The sequence below is a fragment of the Carettochelys insculpta genome, chromosome 3 (genome assembly GCF_033958435.1).
Source record: "Carettochelys insculpta isolate YL-2023 chromosome 3, ASM3395843v1, whole genome shotgun sequence".
Lineage (NCBI taxonomy): Eukaryota > Metazoa > Chordata > Testudines > Carettochelyidae > Carettochelys > Carettochelys insculpta.
In genome coordinates this window covers 24,180,550-24,200,809 of record NC_134139.1, presented here as the reverse complement: position 1 = coordinate 24,200,809, position 20,260 = coordinate 24,180,550, and the positions used below count along the sequence as shown (strand labels likewise).

The 20,260-nt window shown below is 43.4% G+C and overlaps 1 long non-coding RNA gene across 1 annotated transcript in view; it reads left to right on the top strand.

Moving 5' to 3' along the window:
• Nucleotides 1-3,455, top strand: part of LOC142010220 (uncharacterized) — a 49,145-nt gene extending 45,690 nt beyond the window's left edge. The window contains exon 4 of the long non-coding RNA XR_012644732.1: nucleotides 2,058-3,455. This is a non-coding gene — a long non-coding RNA (uncharacterized LOC142010220). The remainder of the gene's footprint in view (nucleotides 1-2,057) is intronic.
• Nucleotides 3,456-20,260: the final 16,805 nt, after the last annotated feature.

Here is a 20,260-nt window from a genome sequence, read left to right as displayed (position 1 = left end):
TTTGATTTAACAAAAGCTGTGTGGTCATTACTCTCAATACTCTGAATAAGAATTCTTGATCCTTACATTTTAACTACGTAATTCATTGTCTCTTTTGTATTCCATCTAAAATAGCATCAGCCGTCTGTAGAATGATAATCACTATATATAACTCATAAGGGCTTCTGTACTCTGTCAGAATGGGCGACCTCTTTCCCGCTGGTCTGTGGATGGCCAGTCTGCCTCACTACATCACTCCCAATTGCCAGACATGGGGAGTCAGTGGGGGACTGGAACCATGAGTGTGAGTCTCTTGTCAGAGCAACACCAATCACCATAGTCACAGAGTCCCAGCCCCTAGTCAGGATGGGGAAGCAAAAGAAGTCTAAGAGCTGAGGCTTCTACTCTGGCCAAGCTACAGGCAATGATTTAGCTCAAGATCAGGTTCAGAATGGTGCAGCAGAGTCAATCAGATCAGGCCTCTATTCTGAGACCCTTGGTGGGAGGGAGGAGCCTGCCACCCAGGGGTTGTGTGGCAGAGGTGACACAAGGCCCACCAATTTCATTGCTACCAGTAGCAGAGTAGCCTACCACCAAGTCAGTGGGAATCTGGGCTGCAGCCAGCTGACTCACCCTGTGTCAGTGTTTAACCAATCAGGGGTATACCATCCCTTGGCCGCTTCCATGCTGCCTCTTCAAGTGTACCTGTGGGTCCAGAGAGGAAAGCTGATTGGGCACCTCCATCACCAGTAGCTGCTCTTCCTGGGTAGGTTCAACCAGTGATCCCAGCCAGTTATGTTGTTCCTCTGCAACCTCCTGGTATGAGACTTTTGGGAAAGCACCTGTTCCCTCCAGTGCCTGGCACTTAACTGAGCCCTCAACTCCACCCTTTATACTTGTGGTCCAGCTCTTTGGTTCCAGGAGGCAGGGTGAGAGTGGTGTGGCTCCTCCAGTCAGGGTGCGGAGACATTCTTCTTCTCTACAGGTTTATGGGCAGTCAGTCTGCCTCACTAAAGCATCAGATTTCCAAAGGAGGTTTAGAATGTGGTAGATGGATATAATTAATGTTTTATTTCAATGTATCATTAAAACACACACACACACATGCATAGTGAAGGACAACTTAAGAAGTTACATATGAGGGCAACATTTTTCGTGGTTGAAAACTTTCCTAAATCTTCAAAACTCTAAACAAGTTGTGAAAAACTCTTAAAAATTCCTGATTGGTTTTAAACCATGAGCATTACTCTAGAGCTAAAAAGCCACCCTCTCTGCCCCTTCAAAATAGTTTTAAATACATTTACAATCTCAGAGGGGTAGCCATGTTAGTCTGTAGCTTCCCAAAAAAACAAGCAGTCCTGTAGCATTTTAAAGACTAAGAATTTTATTTATTAGGTTATGAGATTTCATGGGTAAGACCCTAATAAATAAAACTGTTAGGCTAAGGTTACACTAGTGGGTTTTGTCAACAAAACCAGTGGAATGTCCACACACAATGTGTCTTGTTGACAGTTTGTCAACACAACTCAGCACTTTCACCAGCAGCATTCTGCCTCTCAGCCATGAGTCATAACACTGCTGTTGACAGATTTTGTCAACAAAAAGCTGTGTGGATGCTCTTCTCAACAGACAGGACAACCGCAACAATGGATGTGTTTCTGGGTGCCTGTTTTTGGGACTGTAGACCAATCCGCAATCCATCCATTCTGTCAACAGAGCCAAGTGCTCTTCCGATCGGCGTTTGTGTGTGGTTGCACTCTGTCAACAGAAGTTTTGTCGGGAAATCTCTTCTGACAGGGACTTCTGTCGACAGATTGCTGTAGTGTAACCATAGCCTTAGTTTTTAAGGTGCTACAGAACTGCTTATATATCTACATAGATTACTTTCCACAAAAATATTAACTTTGTTGTAATTTTAATTTGAATGGAATACAGTGAAATAAATGTGTCTCCAAAACTGTTTTTTCTATTACAATTTCAGAATGGATCTCAAATACAAATCCATTCATCTTTTCTAAATGTAGGCCGCCTTAGAACCTGCTTTTCAAGTATTTGTTTCTTTTTGTTTTCATTGTTAGAATGTAATACTCCGCTTTTTGGTCTTCATTTTTAAAAAGAAGAAAATGTGTGGATATGCTAGTCTGCTTTACCTGTTCGCATCGGTTTGAGATCTCGATGGCTGGTACATTCAACACAGGAAACAAGTTCTTTGAAAAGTCATCTACAAGTTCTAGGAAATGTCATCAAAAAGTGAGGATGGGGAAGGACTGTGACAGCAAAAGTATGCCCTGAGATTCTGAGCTCTTGGACATAATGACATCTTGTCACATTAAGTTCAACAGGATTATACATTGTGGCTACATCTACACTAGAGAGTTTTGTCAACAAAACGTGCAGCACATACACACAAAATGTTTGCAATGTAAAAATTTTAACATAAATTATGTACTTCTGTTCACCTCCTGCAAATATTACAATGAAATCTTTTTATCGTGAAAGTGCAATTTACAAATTTAGATTTGTATTTTTTAGAGCCTTGCAATGTAAAACTTCAGCGCTCACAAGTCTAATCAGTTCTACTTCTTGTTCAGGCAATCACTTTGGCTACATCTACACTAGAGGGTTTTGTCGACAAAACTCACGGAGCATCTACACACAAAATGCGTTTTGTTGACAGTCTGTTGACAAAACTCAGCACTTTTGCCCACAGTGTTCTGCCTCTCCCTGATGAGGAAGAATACCTTTGTTGACAATTTCTGTTGACAAAAAAGCATTGTAGATGCTCTGGGGGATGAGGGGTGATGTCTGTCAAGAGACAGGGCTTGTGGTTCACCAGGCAGCCCTGTTTGCTGAGCTTCTGGGTTGGCCCTCCTGTCAAGAGAGTGGCCACGTAGTCTGGCCACTTGCTGTCGTCAGAGAAGATTGTTCTTGTGATACGCTTTTGTGTGTGGATGTGGATGTGATCTGTTGACAAGTTTTGCTGGAAGATCTTTTCTGACAGTAACTTCTGTCAACAGATCGCTGTAGCGTAGATGTAGCCTTTGAGAAACAAGTTTGTTCACATTATAGGTGATAGTGCTGCTCACTTTGTATTTAAAATGGCACCTAAAAGTAAAAACAGATATTGGCATGGCTCTTTTGTAGTCAGGATTTCAAGGTATTTAACTGAAAACACTAAAGAAAAAAAAAAGGTATTCTATTATGCTTTAAACAGTGTAGTTAATGGCAGAAACTCAGTAACTTCTTTCGACAGCTCACTGTGGTGTAGGTATAGCCTGTGTGAAATGAAGTATATCAGTTTTAAATTTGTTTTCAACTTCTTTGGATGTTCCTTTATTCTTACATTATGAAGAAGGATAGATAAGAGGATGCATGACCTTTGTTATACAACTAATTATTTTATATGTAACAAATCCCTTCTTATTAATCTATTTTAAATAAACAGTTCTAATCTTTCTTCATGTGGAAGTCTCTCCATTTTCTGTTCATTTTGTTGCCTATCTCTGGACTCTTGTATTTCTACTCTACATTATGAGACTGTGTGACCAGATCTGAACACTAGTTTTATACATGTTTACTGTTATGCCATTTACACTACTTTCATCCCATTATTATCTACTTTCTCATTTTGTTTGCTTTTTTTAATTTCCCTTCAAGTGTTTTAACTGAGCTACCCACGAAGATGCCCAGGTCGTTAGAGTTTATTTAGAATCCAGTAATGTAAATCAATCAATCAATCTTTTCCTTCCAATATACATTATCATATTAGTCAACTCTGAATTTCATCTCCTATTGTGTTAGCTTATTAGGTCCTTTTGAACTTCAATTAATATTTCCTACTTCTGACTAATATGAAAAGGCTCGTCTTCAGTCTTGGTGGGTCTCGTGCTTTTAATTTTAATTCTAACACTCTCCTGTAGCCCTCTGGCCTGAATCTGTCACACGAAGCTAAATATTTGTTGCTTTTTGCAGATTTTGCCATCTTATCATTCACTCTATTTCAGCTCATTTATGATTATATTAAAGAATTCCTATAGTACTTTTGATCATGATATATGGGTTCCATGGCTAAACAGAAGCATATTTTATTTAACCTGTTGTACTAATTAAGTCCACAGTTGAACAGTGGGCCTGAATGGTATGTCATAGGGGTAAGCAGCTCCTGGCACAGGTGCCATGAGTGGCATGTGAGCTGATTTTCATTGACGTGTGAGACGGGAGGTCAGCCCTGCCCCTCCTCTCTCATGCAGCTGAGGGCTTGCTCAAAGCCATACCACCTGTGGATTAACAAAAGATCAGCTAATGCCACCAACCACCATCTAAATGGTAAAGCCCTGCATCTTCATTTATTTTATTAATGAAGCTGTTGTAAGGTTATTAGTGACTTTAAAAAGTATCCCCGGTACTCTGACTATACATAGAGGTCAAAAGGTCAAATTTCAGCACTCTGCCTTGGAAAGATTGCTAAGCCCTGATATATCCGATTAAAATGTGAATCTCTTGCGATAAGAGCTCTGAATTCAAATCCCACCTGAAGTTACAAATAAAGCTAAGTTTCATGGTCTAAGTGATCACCATTTCTGCACATGGTACAAACATCATGAAGTTCAGCACAACTAGCAGTCTTGGCCCAACAATAACTATTAAGTGAAGACCATGTGGACTACAGATAAACTGGAGTATGTTGCAAGAGCTTTGTGTGAAGCAGCCTACAGTAGTCTAAGTTCAAGACAGTTTTGTTAGTTTCTCACTTTCATGAGTACTAAATTCTCTGCCAGATTTTGAAATGTCTCTGCATATGTTTGTCTGTGGTAAAATTTGGTATGGGGCAGAAAAACTAATGCAGCAGAAAGGCAGGGACACTGGTTGATTCTCTTTTAGTTGGGCTCCCTTCCTGTATGTACCAAGCATATACTTCCCCATTGAATTTTGAAGCTTTCCTAATCTTTTATTCTAAATACTACATGTTGTAGGGTTTTTGTTTTGTTTTGTTTTGTTTTTGCCTCCTCCAACAACCACAGTTTGTCCTTCAGAAGTTTCTGACCCATCTAGTTAACTAAAAATGCTTCAGGAGGAGAGCCGGTGAACAGTGCAGCTGTATGCACTCACCAGCAGAAAGATGCACAATGAGAGTCCAACCCAAAGCCTCCTAAAGTCAATGGAGAGTTTTCCATTGATTTCAGTGGGCTTTGGATCAGGCCAAATAAAGCATCCCACTCCATTTCACTAGAACATACCACATCACCTCTGCAGCACACTTGAACTCCAGTGACATAGGGCACAGCAGCTCTTAGATATTGTCCTTCTGTTCTGTTGTCAAGCTCATGGACTGGCTCCAAATTGCTTTTGATATTTATAACAATATTAGATAAAAATAATCCAAAATAAAAAACACAGTGAGGGCAGAGTGCAGCATAATTTGCCCGAACAGAAATTGGATCCCAGATAATGTAAATCTACACATAAACCAGAGAAAAGACTGACTAAAAAAGCTGTGGTAATGAATTTGAATAATTGAAATTAATTATATAGATATTTATAAATAAAAGCACAGTAAATATTACTTTTACATCTCACAGCAGAATACAACAAACCCTATTTTTGAATTAGATAGGTAACCTACCCTGCATCATTGTTTAAGGTTAAGAGCCCTGAAAGGAAACCCATTTGCTTCCCAATATTAAAATATAACTTGTTGATATGCCTTCTAGCTCTACATTGCAAGTTTTGTGAGCACAGAAAACTGGTTGACCTAGTTCTCAATAGTAATTGAAAGGGATTATTACTGACAATTAGCAAGCCAGCAATAAACTACAAAGGCTTCAATGGGTAATTTAGTCCCAAACATTTTGCTATCAAATGCAGATTTTTTAAAGTGAATACTAGATATTTCTCATAATTACAATATATCCTTTGTTTTGTGACAAATATTCAACAAAAACTCCATTTCCCTTAAATCATTGTAGGATCCTTGATTTCATCCTTGCCTCAACAAGTTTCTTATGGGTAAATGTTCAATATGATGGCAGAGCAGTTAGCCGTATAACAATTATAATTAATACATGACTAAATTTCCATGCATTGAATTGAAAATTAAATTCACAGAACAAATTCAGCTTTCAGAGTCAGGATTTGGCCTCAGCATGTAGATTTTCAATGAAACACTGGCAATCTTCCAACCTAAGGGCTAATCCTGGAACTCTTATGTTTATAACTGTCTTCATGTAAATCACTACCTTTGAACTCAGTGGTTGTAGGACTGGTCCATAACATGGTCAAGTAACAGCATATGCAAAATAACAGTATACATAAAGTATTTACTTTCTGGAGGGTACAAGTAGGATTATTTAAACATTGTCACCTTGAAATTAACAGGGACTATGGACTTTAGTCTACTCCTGTTAAAACCAATGGCAAACCTGCATGCAGGATCATCTGAAATGATGATAAATAGTACCTTCTCCTCTATCATAAAGGTAATTGTAAACAGTCAAGACTAAAACCAAAATGATTTTGGGGGTAACAGTTTTGAAGTCATATACCAGGTTAGATTTTACTACCACAAGAGGTCAGTGAACTATGTTGTGGAAAAATTGAGATGTCAGAACAATATGTTTACTACCTTATGAAAGAATAGTCTTAATTTCTGTAATGGCATATAGTTGGGCTCAAATTTCACTGAGCTCTATTCTGATGATAGAAATGAGTAATTTTGTTGCATTTCATTATTGTTATAGATTGTTCCTATAACTAATGATACAGGGTATCAATAAAATGCAGGAGCTCTTTCACACACACAAGATTCTACAAAATTCTTGGAGACATAGGAATGTTACATTTAACAAATTCTAGGGACCGTTAGTAGTGACAGGTTTTCTTCCTCTTTCTCCTCAGCTTCGTATCACAGACAACACAGACAACTATCACAGACAACATCAACAACAAAATATGCTGGTTTTCACCCTGTTATATATAACCTAGACTCTTGCTTTGCACAGGCTATTTTTCACTTGTGCAGATACTACACAATAACTATGCTGTAGCACTTACATGACACTTCACATCTGGAAAGCATTTTGCTAACTTACGCTAATCTTCACAATAATGGGGGTTCTAAAAAGTATCTAGACACTTAATTCCCACTTATTTCAATGTCAATTAGACACGTAAATACTTCTGAGAATCTCACTAGGTGCCTTTTCACATTTTAGGTGCCAAAATGGTTTTAAGCTGTGGCTAAAATTGACAACCACTATAGTCTTTTTCAACTCCGTTGACTCCAGTGGAGTGGTACCAGTGTATGTGAGCAGTGATTTTGGTTTAGATGAATGACGTAGCCAAAGAGTAAGTAACAGATCTGGGATTAGCTAGATCTCACGAGAGTCAATCTTCTATTCCCATACTATGTCCAATAAAACATTTTTACTCTTAGCTTGAATGTGCACAGGCAGTCACTTTATACACAGATGGGCCCATAAGTAAAATGGAATGCAGCTTTTTATAAAATTTGGAAACTTAATAGACTTTCTGCCTCATTTAGATTTGGCTGATTTGCTTCAACTGATTATTTTAATAAAATTTGTGGCCAATTTGACTCCCTACTGTCTGTCTTTATTTGTGGCCTGTTACTTGGCAATACCTACTTATGGTTTCAACATATTGGTTCACAGAACATGTGTAATTTTGTAATTAATCAAACTCAAACTATTAATTTTTCTTTCACTAATGCAGAGGTTTGGAAGCCATAGAAACTGCTTTATAAAGAAGAAAATCAACCATACTAACATGCTTGCAGAAATGGGAAAATGGTGTATATTATTTAATTTTTAAGCAGCAGAAAGATTGGAGATTTACCCTCCTTACCATCTCAGGATACTAAGAGAGAGATTCCAGTATAGAGACAGATACCCTCAGGGCTCAATACATAATTAATTTTGGAGTTTGAGACACTTCTCATTCATAACCCCTTGCTACCCTCTTCCTCCAGATGTCCAGGTCAGAGTGATATTGATAGTGGACTTGGAGAAAACCACGCATCATCTTTGCATGCTAGTGATAATGAAAGTGTTAAGTTGGCAGTGAGCCATGGAAAGAGATGTTGGGAATAAAAAAGGAAAAAAAGGTAGCCTGAGATGAAAAGATGGGCAGCATCCTGCTCCAGATGGCCTAAAGCTACCCACCTCCAAAACAACCTAAACAACTTTTTATGCTAGTGATGACATTGTGGTGATTTAAGACCTGTTCAAAGGTGAGTGCCTCTGCTGGAGACCCAGCTCAATCCTTGGGCTGGCACTGGTATTGTGTCCTATCCAAGTATGCTGCACGGTAGATCTTTACAGTCTCAGACGAAAAAGGAAATCTGCCTTGTGAATAACAACACTCAAACATTTAACAGGAAGAACATACAATAGTCAACTATAGAAGAATACACCTAGTTAGCATTAAGAAAATACATGAAGTCTTCTTGCCCACATAGATTTGTACAAATATATCTAATCTTCACAGGAATATGGGATTTTTGAAAGTAAACAGGAATGGGATCAAGTGATTTTCTTGTGTTGCCAAAGCCCTAAATTCTTTGTAACCATTTTTCATCATTTTGTTAATTTTTGCTAATATGACAAGTATGTTATTAATATGATTGTTCTGTTTAAAACTAATACACACTATTAATATATTACAGTGATGAATTACTAACAATAATCTATCACTCATGGGGAAATGGCATAATTAATGCAGTGTTACTCTTGTGCAACAATAATTTGTTAATTCAGTACAAAACATTCAAAGGAAAACTTTTAAAAAAATCCTTCCTATTTTTTTTACTGTGCTTACAAAGATCAGAGCAGTTTGAGGACAGGAAGCTTAACATCTGAGTCTTCTCTGATCAGATCTTTAGACATTCATGCTTTCATGCTAATAATCTAATGCTGGCCTCACGTTCGGAAGTGAATATTATCTTTTTGAACAACAGATTGTTGTTACTGTTTTAGAGGCTGGCTTTCTATTGGCCTGTACAATGCTGGATCATATTGTGTCAGTACACTACCACATTGGCAACTAGACTATCACTAAGGGATATGCTGTCATACTGCATTAATTAAAGCAGCGTTAAACTACATATGGCTGTACTTTTTGTGCACGCTTTCCATATACAAGTGAAATGTCACAGAAGCTAAAAATAATATAGAAAATGGCATTGCAAGACAAGACATTTGAAATTGACTGGACAAGCAGTGCTCAGATTTGTGGGAGAAAGGAAATGCTGGAATTATTTTTATATAAGGTTCATGCATGCTCCCAAAATAAATGGCACCAACGTATATTGCCAACATGAGATGCCATACACAGTGGATTGTGAAGATGTTCAAAACATCATCTTGTGTTTGACAAGCACTTACATGCTTTTTTTCTTATAAGGGAAAACAAAGCTCTTAATCAACTCTGGAAAGCCACGAGTCCCTCCCTAAAACTCACCCCTTTTGTGATACATACAGTGAAGTATGACAATGGTTAGACAGGTAGAGAACTATGATCATTACCACCAACTGGCTAAAAATTGTGTATAACCTAATATATATTTATTACCCCATTCTCCCATCACCTGGGCCTGTCTGTTTGATTCAGCCTTCTGTTACATCCTTTCTGTTGATTTTATGCTCCCTGGGGGCAGGGACTGTCATTTATTATTAATTAATAAATTTATTATTATTATTATTATTGTTGTTATTTGAATGCTTCCAAGCACAACCTATAGGCTTAGGTGCCTCCACAATATAAATCATTTATAGGACATGGTATCCTGGTGATCTGGTAGCTTTTTTTTTTTTGCTATTGAGCACAGGTGCCAATGACTACAGAAGGAGAAAGATGCCGAAGAATCTGGCCCAGTATGCATGAGCTCACACTGACTGTTTAGCTTAATATCACCCTGTGAGTAAAGGATCCATTCTATCTATAGGATCTACTTTAGAACATATGTATTATTATTTTTGTAGTGCCTAGAGAGATGCCAAAACAGTATTCTTTGTTCTAGCTACTATAAAAAGGCAATGAAGTTTTTACAATAAAATCTGTTGATTTTAACAGACATTTTTTGTTGAACAATGATTACTGAACTGGACCCATTAACTATAACTGTATAGGTTTATGTGGGGAAGATAGTCTATTTTGTTTTTAAATTTGGTATATAGAAAAAGGAGACTTAAAATATCCAGTTTAATCTGGTTTAAAATAATCTAGTTTCCCTTATCTCCTCCTTTAGCTGGTAGAGCTAAAACAGCACTACATGCATATTAAAATATTACTCATACAAAGTCAAAAAAATTTTTGGAAAAACTTTTTTTTTTCAAAAAGGAAAAAAAAAGCTTTCTGTCCTACTCCAACTTTAGATAATATGAGAACTGGTTTCACTAGCCAGACCTACAAACGTAGAGAAGTATTGCATTTTGCAATGAATACAGAATGTTTAATTTTTCAGAAAAGATTATTGTGATATTTTTTAAAATATCAACATCTCATTCTAAAGTCCTACTTAAACTACGGCAGAGTATTCTCTTCAAATGATGGTTTTATTGTGAAGTAAGGCCAAGAAGGTGGAGATGTGAGACTGACATTGGTGAAGTATGATGCCATCCTTGTAAATCGCCACAAGTCTTTCTGTGCTTATTCTAACTTAAAAGACTGAGAAATGAATTTACATGAACAGCAGTAACTCCGATATGGCTCAGATGCTGTGAACTTTTATGCCACATGCTAGCTGGCCAAAATGAATTTAAGTGGCCACATTCATAAACTTCACCAAAGGGGATTGTAATAAATCACTGGCAGAAACAGAAAATATAAAACAAAAAAAGAACAAATAGGACTGATGTTAGGAAGGAAGAAAAGAGGATGAGGGTGGAAAAAAATGGAAATTGGAGATTATTGTTAGAAGTTGGCTGAAACTTTGTGTTGGGTTGATTTTTAACCCTAGAGAGACTGAAAGGTGTGTGTGTGTGTGACAGAGAGAGAAACATTGTTTTGGGCAGGAATGTGTTAGAACGGAAAACAGGTAAGCACAGACTAAGAAGGGGAGAGAGCCTGTTGCTTCCCCTAGAAGTTTTTGGGCCAGGTAAAAACCATTAAGAGTGCAATTGGTACTGTGAACAAAAGCAGCTGTTTCCTATTTTGTGATTCCTTCTGAGTTCAGAGACACAGGACTTCGCACATTCTTTGTAAATAAACAAATGGTGTCATTAATATAATACCTATGACCAATTCCTACTCCCAGCTGGAACAATCTACTAGACCTCAAATTTTTGGCTAGTTGCTCAGATACAAAGGGATAACAGTATTATTACAAATGCAGTTTAACATCTTAGTGCATTACATGTGGGGAAGTGGGAATTTTAGCCTTTCAGGTGCATATGGGCATTTTAGCCTTTCAGGTGCATCTACACTGGGAAGTACATTCGAGAGTGGGATTGAAAGATGCCCTTCTTTCAAAATAACCTGTGGAATGTCCACACACACTTTGCGAGCTTTCGAAAGTAACTTGGAAAGAATGGGGCTGTTCCATCGAAGTTGCTCCTCCGTTCCCAGTGGGAAGAGCACCCCCTTTTGAAAGATTATCTTGGAAGACAGCAAGTGTAGACACTCCGCAGCCCGCTGTTTCGAAAGAAGGAATCCTCCATGGTGACAATTAACTGGCAGGTGGCGGTACCGGTCACAGCACAAGCAGAGAACTATGGCTCCGATGTTCAGCTGCGTTTAAGGAAGCAGGCTTCCACAAAGCCTCAGGCAGGAAGCTGAGAGCGTGGAGGCAGCAGGGAGCCCACACTGCTGCAGAGCTTGCTCCCAGATGTGAGGCCCCAGCCTGGTGGCCCTACTGTCTGGCACCATGGCCAGCACCTGGGACCCTCGACCATGTCAGGGGCCCCCCAAGGACACCGAGGAGCCCTTCTAGGAGGGGAGCCCGGCCCTGAAGTGCCAGGCCCCCTCATGGACCAAGGACGACCTGTGGGACCTCCTCATCCTCTGGGAAGACGAGGCAGTCCTGCACCAGATGGCGGTCTGGCACTGTAACGTTGTGGCATTCGAGTGCCTGTCCAAGGGCCTCAACGTCTAGGGTCACCCCACCTGCATCCTGGACCAGGTGAGGTCCAAGATCAAGGAGCTCTGGCAGGGCTACTGCAGGGCCCTGGACATGGCTGGGTGGTCTGGGGCAGTGCCCACCAGCTGCCCCTACTTTAAAGAACTGGACCACCTCCTTGGGCCCAAGGAGGTGGGACCCCCAGCTGGGGTCCTTGACACAGCAGAGCTGGAGCCCGAGATGGGGACATAAGGGGAGGACTTCCCAGGACTGGCAGCTGGCACCAGATGCCCACGGATGCTCCACACCATCAGCAATGACGAGGACTTGAGCGAGGGGGCCCTCGTCATCAATGTCCCATCTGGCCCATGCAGCTGGGCCCCCACTGACCGTACCTCGCTTGAGTTCCTGGAGGGACCCAGAGGTATGTGCCATGTATTCTGGTCACCATGGGGCTCTGGGAGGGGGTACTCAGTCCTACCCAGGGTGGCCGCAGCTCACCCACATGACTGTTGGCCCTGGGGCACATGCAGGCCAGATGGCCCTGCTCCTTCGGCTTCAGAGGGCCAACCCATGGCACTCAGCACCAAGTGGTCAGGACGGCACCACAGGCTGCCCAGCTGTGGAGGGATTGTGAGGCGCAGAGAGGAGCTTGTGCTCATGGCACCCAGATGGGGAACCCCAGGATGTGGTCCCTGCAGGACCCCCAGCACAGGAAGGGGAAAGGTGGTTCGCAAGGGCTGTCGCCCAGGACTAATGGCACATTCCTCTCTGTTCTTCTGTCCACACAACTCCAGCAGCCAGCAGCTGGACCAGCCCTGTCACAGTCCTGGGGTGCCCGACCACCAAGGGCAAGGGGGAGTGGCCCAGACCCCGACCAGGGAAAGCACTGGACTGCTACCGGGCCATCTGCTGGCACCACCAGGGTGGGGAGGAGGATGCAGAGGACACAGTTGACACTGCAACCCTGTGGGACCTGACAGGTGTGCTGCAGGAGTGGCTTGGGACCAGGTGGTGGCCAACGTGGATGCTTTGACCCAGGCTGTGGTTGGCCACCAGGCCCTGGCTGCCACACGATCACGAGCCACTCCCACCCCTATCCAATCCCACTGTCCCCATGCCCCCATCACCCACCCGCCCATCCTTCTCCCCCCTCCAACCTTCCCCGTGCCCTGATTCCCCCCCCCACCTAACTCCCCCCCACAGCAACCTACCCCCACAAACCTGACCTTGCATCCCTGGTCCCACCCCACCTACTCCTGGCTAGCCTCCTGCAGCTGGCCCACACATTGCTGACCCCAGCAAAGCCACAGGAACCGTGCCCCAGCCATGCCCCACCTCCCTGTGCTGCTGGCCCTGGCCCAGCCCTGACAGGGCCCACGTACACAAAGAGAAAGGGGTGGGCATGGGCAATGGGGATCCCAGTCATCGACCTCCATCAAGAGGTAAAGCCCCCCCCTTGACCCCGGCCCCCCGGGTCTTGCAGGGCATCCAGCCAGGACCACTATGCCCCTGTACACAGTTCCCCCAGACCCCCCATTAACTTTTCCCCTTCCTGCCTGTACATAGTTCCCTTGATCATGCAGAGGCAGACAGTTACATTCCAGTGAACAGTTTATTGTTCAGTTTTACCTTGTGTCACGTGTGCAGGTGTGGGGCTGGTGGTGGGGTGTGTGTGCACAGGGTGGAGCTGGTGATGGGGGGATGTGCAGGGTTGAGGGGTCGCTGTGGCCCCCACTCGAAGGTCTGGTGCAGGGTCTCCCATACCCAAACTCCATCCTGCTGGGCCTGGTGGCATGGGGTAGCAGGGGGCTGTTTGTACCCGTGTCCTGCCTTGGTGGTCCATCCCTACATGAAGGGCTCATGCTTCACCTCCATGAGATTGTGCAAGGTGCAGCAGGCCCTGACCACTGCCAGGACGCTGTGGAAGCCCACCTCCAGCCTGTTGTGGAGGCATCTAAAGTGCACCTTCAAGCTGCCGAATGCCTGCTCAACCGTATTGCGGGCTTAGTGTATGGCCTCATCAGCCAGACCTGCAGGAGTAGCCCATGTCTGCCATGATGCAGGGTGGCATTGTGGTGTTCCTGACAGCAGATGACGGTCCCCTCAGCCATGTGGTGGCCTAGCCCTGAGTTCTGGAACACCATGGCATCGTGGGCATGGCTGGACCAGCCCACGCAGATGTCCTGGAAGTGACCGCTGGCATTGACAAGCACCTGCAGGACCACAGAGCGGTAGCCCTTGCAGTTTATCTAGGCCCTACTGCTGTGCTCTGGGGCCCAGATGGCGATATATGTGTGCTGTCCAGGGGCCCAAAGCAGCTCAGGAAGCCCAACCCCTCGAAGCCCCAGATGGCATTGTCCAGGTTCCTGCCTCAGGAGCACCTTGTTGAAGGCCTGGACGACTGGTAGGGTGTGTGTGTAGGGGAGTGCACTCATAAGGGTGGGGTGGGGTGGGGTGTGGATGTGACCCAGGCTGGCTTACCTCGTTGAGTATGGCCCCAATGGTGGCCTTGCCCGCCCTGAACTGGTGGCCGACAGATCAGTGACTGTCCGGGGTGGCCAGTTTCCAGAGGGTGACAGCCACCCTTTTCTGCAGTGGGGGCACTGGCCTCATGCAGGTGTTGCAGTACTGGAGGACTGTGGCAAGCCAGTGGCACAGCTCTGGGAATGTCCCCTTGATCATCCTGAAGTTCTGTAGCCACCGGTCATCACTCCAGTCCTCCAGCACCAGCCAGTTCCACCAGGTTCTGCCTGTAGGAAAGCCCCACAAGTGGCAAATGACCCGGGGGACGTGGTGGGGACATTGTGCCCTGAGGATGGCCTCCAGGAGGGTAGCTAGAAGGGTGGCCACCTGGAACTGCTGGTGCACAGTGGTCAAGACCACGACCAGTGTGCTGGCCACAGCCTCAATGGGGTGGGGTAGCTGCTCGGGGTCCATGAGGGCCTGGGGTGCCGCCTCTGCTCACTCTCCCTGCGTGCCTGGGGACAGGTAGCTGGCCCTCAGCGTGTGCTGGCTGAGGCTTGGGGTGGGGAACCCTTTAAAGGGATGGCAGGTGGCAGCCCCGTAAGGGCTCATCTGCCATGCGACCCTGCTCATGGCACTTCCTGCTCCTGCACTTTGGAAAGAGCAACCTGGGATGTGTGGATGCTCTCTTTCAAAAGTGTGGCGGGGGCTGTTCGAAAGGGCAGCTCAAACCTTCACTCTTCGTTTGCCTGTGTGGATGCTCTGTTTCAAAAGGCCATCTTTCGGCGTTAAGTTTCGAAATCCATCCTTTTGAAATGGAGCTGTAGGGTAGATGCAGCCTCAAAGAACAGGAGGAACTTTGAACGAATGAGGATGTGTATGTTGCAGGATGAGGTTATTGTATCTGTTATAGGCATATGGTGGGTGAAGTGTTCTGAGGGCAGTGTCAATCAGAATAGATGGACTGGCATAACAACTGTGGAGTTATTTAGAAACAAGTATATGGTCTTCATGACAATCCCTCTATTCTGTTTGGCTAATGACGACTATCAGCTAATCAGAACCCTACTTTACTGTAAAGTTATTGAGCTGCAAACTATCATTGCAGATTAGTAACCGTCTACTGACAGAGACCAAAATCTTCAAGATCTCTACCAGACATTTGTAAAACTTAATTACCCACCAGGAGAAGTTAAAAAAACAAAAACACAGATTGACAGGGCCAGACAAATTCACAGAAACCAGCTATTTTTAGATAGGCCCAAAAAGGTCAATAACAGAGCACCACTTGTAGCCCCCAACTCAAACCCCTCCAGCGCACCTTATCGACAATCTACAACCTATACTGGAATACAATGCTACACTCTCACAGGGTTTGGCTAACAGACCAGTCCTTTCCTACAAACAGCCACCTAACCTCAGGAAAATTCTCACTCACGTGCCATACCACAGAAATACTAATCCTGGAACATCTCCTTGCAACAAACCCTGTTGCCGACTCTGTCCACATATTTACACTGAAGGCACCTTGTAAAAATTTCTAAAAAAACAAATGTTAAACTCTCAATCTAAATGATTTTTTTTTCCATTTTGGATCAAAAATATGTTTAACATGACCCCAAGAGTCTTTCAACTTGCCAATTAGTTAATTTTATATATATATTGTTAATTATATATATATATATATATCATAAGAGGAAGACGTATACTGAATTTTCTGGTCCTCGTGCTTGCTGTTCTTGATCTAACAGACACGCTGTCTTATATATATATATCTTATATATATAAGAGAGCGTGTCTGTTAGATCAAGAACAGCAAGCACGAGGACCAGAAAATTCAGTATACGTCTTCCTCTTATCATGACTTAAAGCAGTGTAAGGGTTTGGTTGTGCTAGGAAAATGGGATGTTCCTGGAATAGGATTGCTTCTAATAAAACAGAAAAGAGACAGAATCACCAAATCAAGTACAGTCCTAAATTGTCATAAGTGAGCAAATGTTAAGAGAGACTGAATCATGATGAACCAGAAATAGGAATAGGTTTACTTCTCAATAAAGTTTAAGAAAAGAGTTAAAATGGAGAAATTTGGAGTAGTTCCGTGCTTTGGCATAGCTAAAATTATGTTAACAGTTTGAAATCTGGAAGTCAGTATTTGGAAACCAAATTGACTATAGTCCCTATTTGTTAAACCATAGCGAATGATAAGAATTTATAGGGATGAAGAAAAAAATACACCTGATGGAATTCCCATTGTAAATTTCATTTTGGTCCCACATGAGTTTTTAAAAATTATTTTTTTCTAAACTTCCAATAAACCAAAAAAATCTGTTATTCATGCAGTTCTAATTAGGTGACTGTTTGATAAACTACACAATTTCCAGGTATTTTTTATTGTTCAGAGTAACTAAATCACAGTGGCTACGTCTACACATGCAGCCAACATCGAAATAGTCTATTTCGATGAATAACGTCTACACGTCCTCCAGGGCTGGCAACGTCGATGTTCAACTTCGACGTTGCTCAGCCCAACATCGAAATAGGCGCAGCGAGGGAACGTCTACACGTCAAAGTAGCACACATCGAAATAGGGATGCCAGGCACAGCTGCAGACAGGGTCACAGGGCGGACTCAACAGCCAGCCGCTCCCTTAAAGGGCCCCTCCCAGACACAGTTGCACTAAACAACACAAGATACACAGAGCTGACAACTGGTTGCAGACCCTGTGCCTGCAGCATAGATCCCCAGCTGCCGCAGAAGCAGCCAGAAGCCCTGGGCTAAGGGCTGCTGCCCATGGTGACCATAGAGCTCCGCAGGGGCTGGAGAGAGAGTATCTCTCAACCCCCCAGCTGATGGCCGCCATGGAGGACCCAGCAATTTCGATGTTGCGGGACGCGGATCGTCTACACGGTCCCTACTTCGACGTTGAACGTCGAAGTAGGGCGCTATTCCTATCTCCTCATGAGGTTAGCGACTTCGACGTCTCGCCGCCTAACGTCGAAGTTAACTTCGAAATAGCGCCCGATGCGTGTAGACGCGACGGGCGCTATTTCGAAGTTGGTGCCGCTACTTCGAAGTAGCGTGCACGTGTAGACGCAGCTAGTATGTTCATACATAGTGTCTCCTGATTGGCTCGCAACTGTGGTATTGTTACATATAAGCTCTCTCCCTATCATCAGTAAATGCAACTGTTGTAATATTTTACATTATTACACCTTCCCTCTGAAAACACCAAGTTTAACAAACAATAATTAAGTCTCAAAGCATTTCTGTAAGGCTATGTCTACCCTATGAGATAACATCGAATCGAAGGTAGTTAGCTCACTATTACCACCTGACTGTCTTCACTGTAAATACCATTGGCTTGATTTAGGGAGCACTAATATCATCAGTACCTGCTGGGTGTAGTGTCAAGCTCGAGTTCAAAAGTTTGATTAAAGGTCAGTGTGGAAGTACCCTCTCATAAAACTGAATTTATTAGCCTGCACAGGTGTCCCGTATGTAACCCATAATGCCCCATAGTGCTCCACTCAGGCTACTGCTCTCCATGTGTGCAGGAATTAGGTAACAGGAAGACCATGAGTTTCAAATTGGAACCAGGAAGCCTGTGGCTGTGGGCTCATGTTTGTACGAGAGCCTGAGAAATGTCTTTCTTTGTTATTAGCACTGTTAGTGCATCTACCCATTACAAATAGCCCAGGCATGGAGTTCATGGTTCTGTCTCTATATTAATTCTTTTCTCGCTTCCTGGTGCCAGCCACTGCCCCACCACATGTGGGGGGTCATACCTGCATAAGAGGCTGAGAAACTTTGCAGCAGTTTATATTTGTGCACGCCCCTCTCTGTTCCCCCACAGACGCCACACAGTCAGGGTCTTTCCTGCACTCAGCCACTTCATGTGGGTAGCCCCAACCCAATAAAAGGATGTGCCTGCTGTTTGGTGCTGACCATGCTGCCAGGCAGCGCTATGTCTTGGCTTGTGCGCAGTTAGGGCACCAAGGATGGGAAAGAATTTTGAGGCCCTTCTGCTGCCACGGGGAAGTTTCCCACAGCAGCTAAGATAGTAGAGGGCTTGCTGCCACACCGGGCGACTACTTCAATGGGCCCCTCTGTCCTAAATATAGATTTGGGGGCTTGCTGCCACTGGGTGGAAGTCTCCCTTGATGGCTAAGATATTCGGGGACTTGCTGCTGCCAAGGAGAAGTCTCCCTGGCAGCTGAGATTTTCAGGGACTTGCTGCTGCATGGGGGGAACTACTTCAACTGGCCCCCTACTGAAAGCCTCCAATGCTCCAACAAGCACCTGCAGGGGGCTTGCTGGTGCCAGGGGAAGTCTTCTCCAGTGGCTAACATATTTGAGGCCTTGCTGCTGCCAGCGGAAAGTCTCCCCCAGTGACTAAGATTTTTGGGGGCTTACTGCCACACGAGAGGACTACATCAACTGGCCCCCTGTCCAAAATATATTCAGGGGCTTGCCGTCCATTTCAGACATGTGCTGCTTTTTGCAAAATCTTTGATATTTCATTATAAAATCTTTTCCCTAATTTTCCTATCCTCTTTCTTCATGGTTTGATCCAACAAAAACACAGGGATCACGGGGTGGAGGGCCAGTTGAGATTCCTGTTTCTGTTACAAGTTTAGTGTATGAGATTTCACTGCCATCATATTTTGGAAAGATAATTTAGCAATTTTATATGGAGATATACCTGTGTCATAGAACTGGAAGGGACCTTGATAGGTCATCAAGTCCAGTCCCCTGCATTCACAACATTCCACTTCCAAGATTTTCAGGGGCTTGCTGCCATCCCATGTTTGCAAATTCTGTGTAGTGAAGAGGGAAGACAAAAATCTCTTTTCCCAGACTTTTCTATCCTCTTTCTTCTAACTTTGCATCCCTTCATGCAGGGAAAAATGGGTGGAGGGCCAGTTGAGAATACAGACTGCACTGAAGCTGCATAATGAACAGGGAAACCAAATACACTCCCCTCAGCATCTCTCTTTCTAAAAACTTTACTATCAACTCTTTCTTCATGGTTTTCATTGTCCCTATGTTATTTTCAGGGATCAGATGCAGACAAAGGGAGGGGGGCACTCGGTGGATGGCCAGTTAAGAGACATACTTGTTGATTTTTATGAAATCCTTGATAATTCAGTTACAGAAGAGATTTCTGTTAACTTTGCCATCTTTGTTGATGTTTTACTTTTCCTTCCTGCCAACTGGAAAAAAATGGATGTTTGCTTAACATGGGCAAGGAATGAGGGCAATATACTGTGGGAACATGATGTCAGAGACCAGTGAGCATACGCATGATGGAACTGTGGGATACGTTCCCACAATGCACTCCTGCAACAGTCAGTGTTTGCCAAGTGAGTGTGACAGCACTAAGTCAAACTTGTGAGGCACATGTGGGGAGGTGAGCATAGTCAAATTCAAATTTATAAAATCCAGCATTAGAAAATTGATTAATAAGTTTGATTTTATATCATAGTGTAGACATAGCTTAAGAGATGTAGGTAGTATTCCCATTTTCCATCTGGAAGGTAGGAAGAGAAGTAGATATGTACATAAACAAAATTTTAAGTTTGCTCCTAGCTCTTCCACTGCACTTTGTATGGGAAACTGGGCAACTCACTTCTGTTTTGATCCTACAAAAAGACGAGCACCTTTTGTGTGGTGCTGAGTATTTTCAGGTGCTAGTGCAGGCAGTGGGAGCAGTAAGTGCTCAAGAAGCACCCTGGCCAGAAA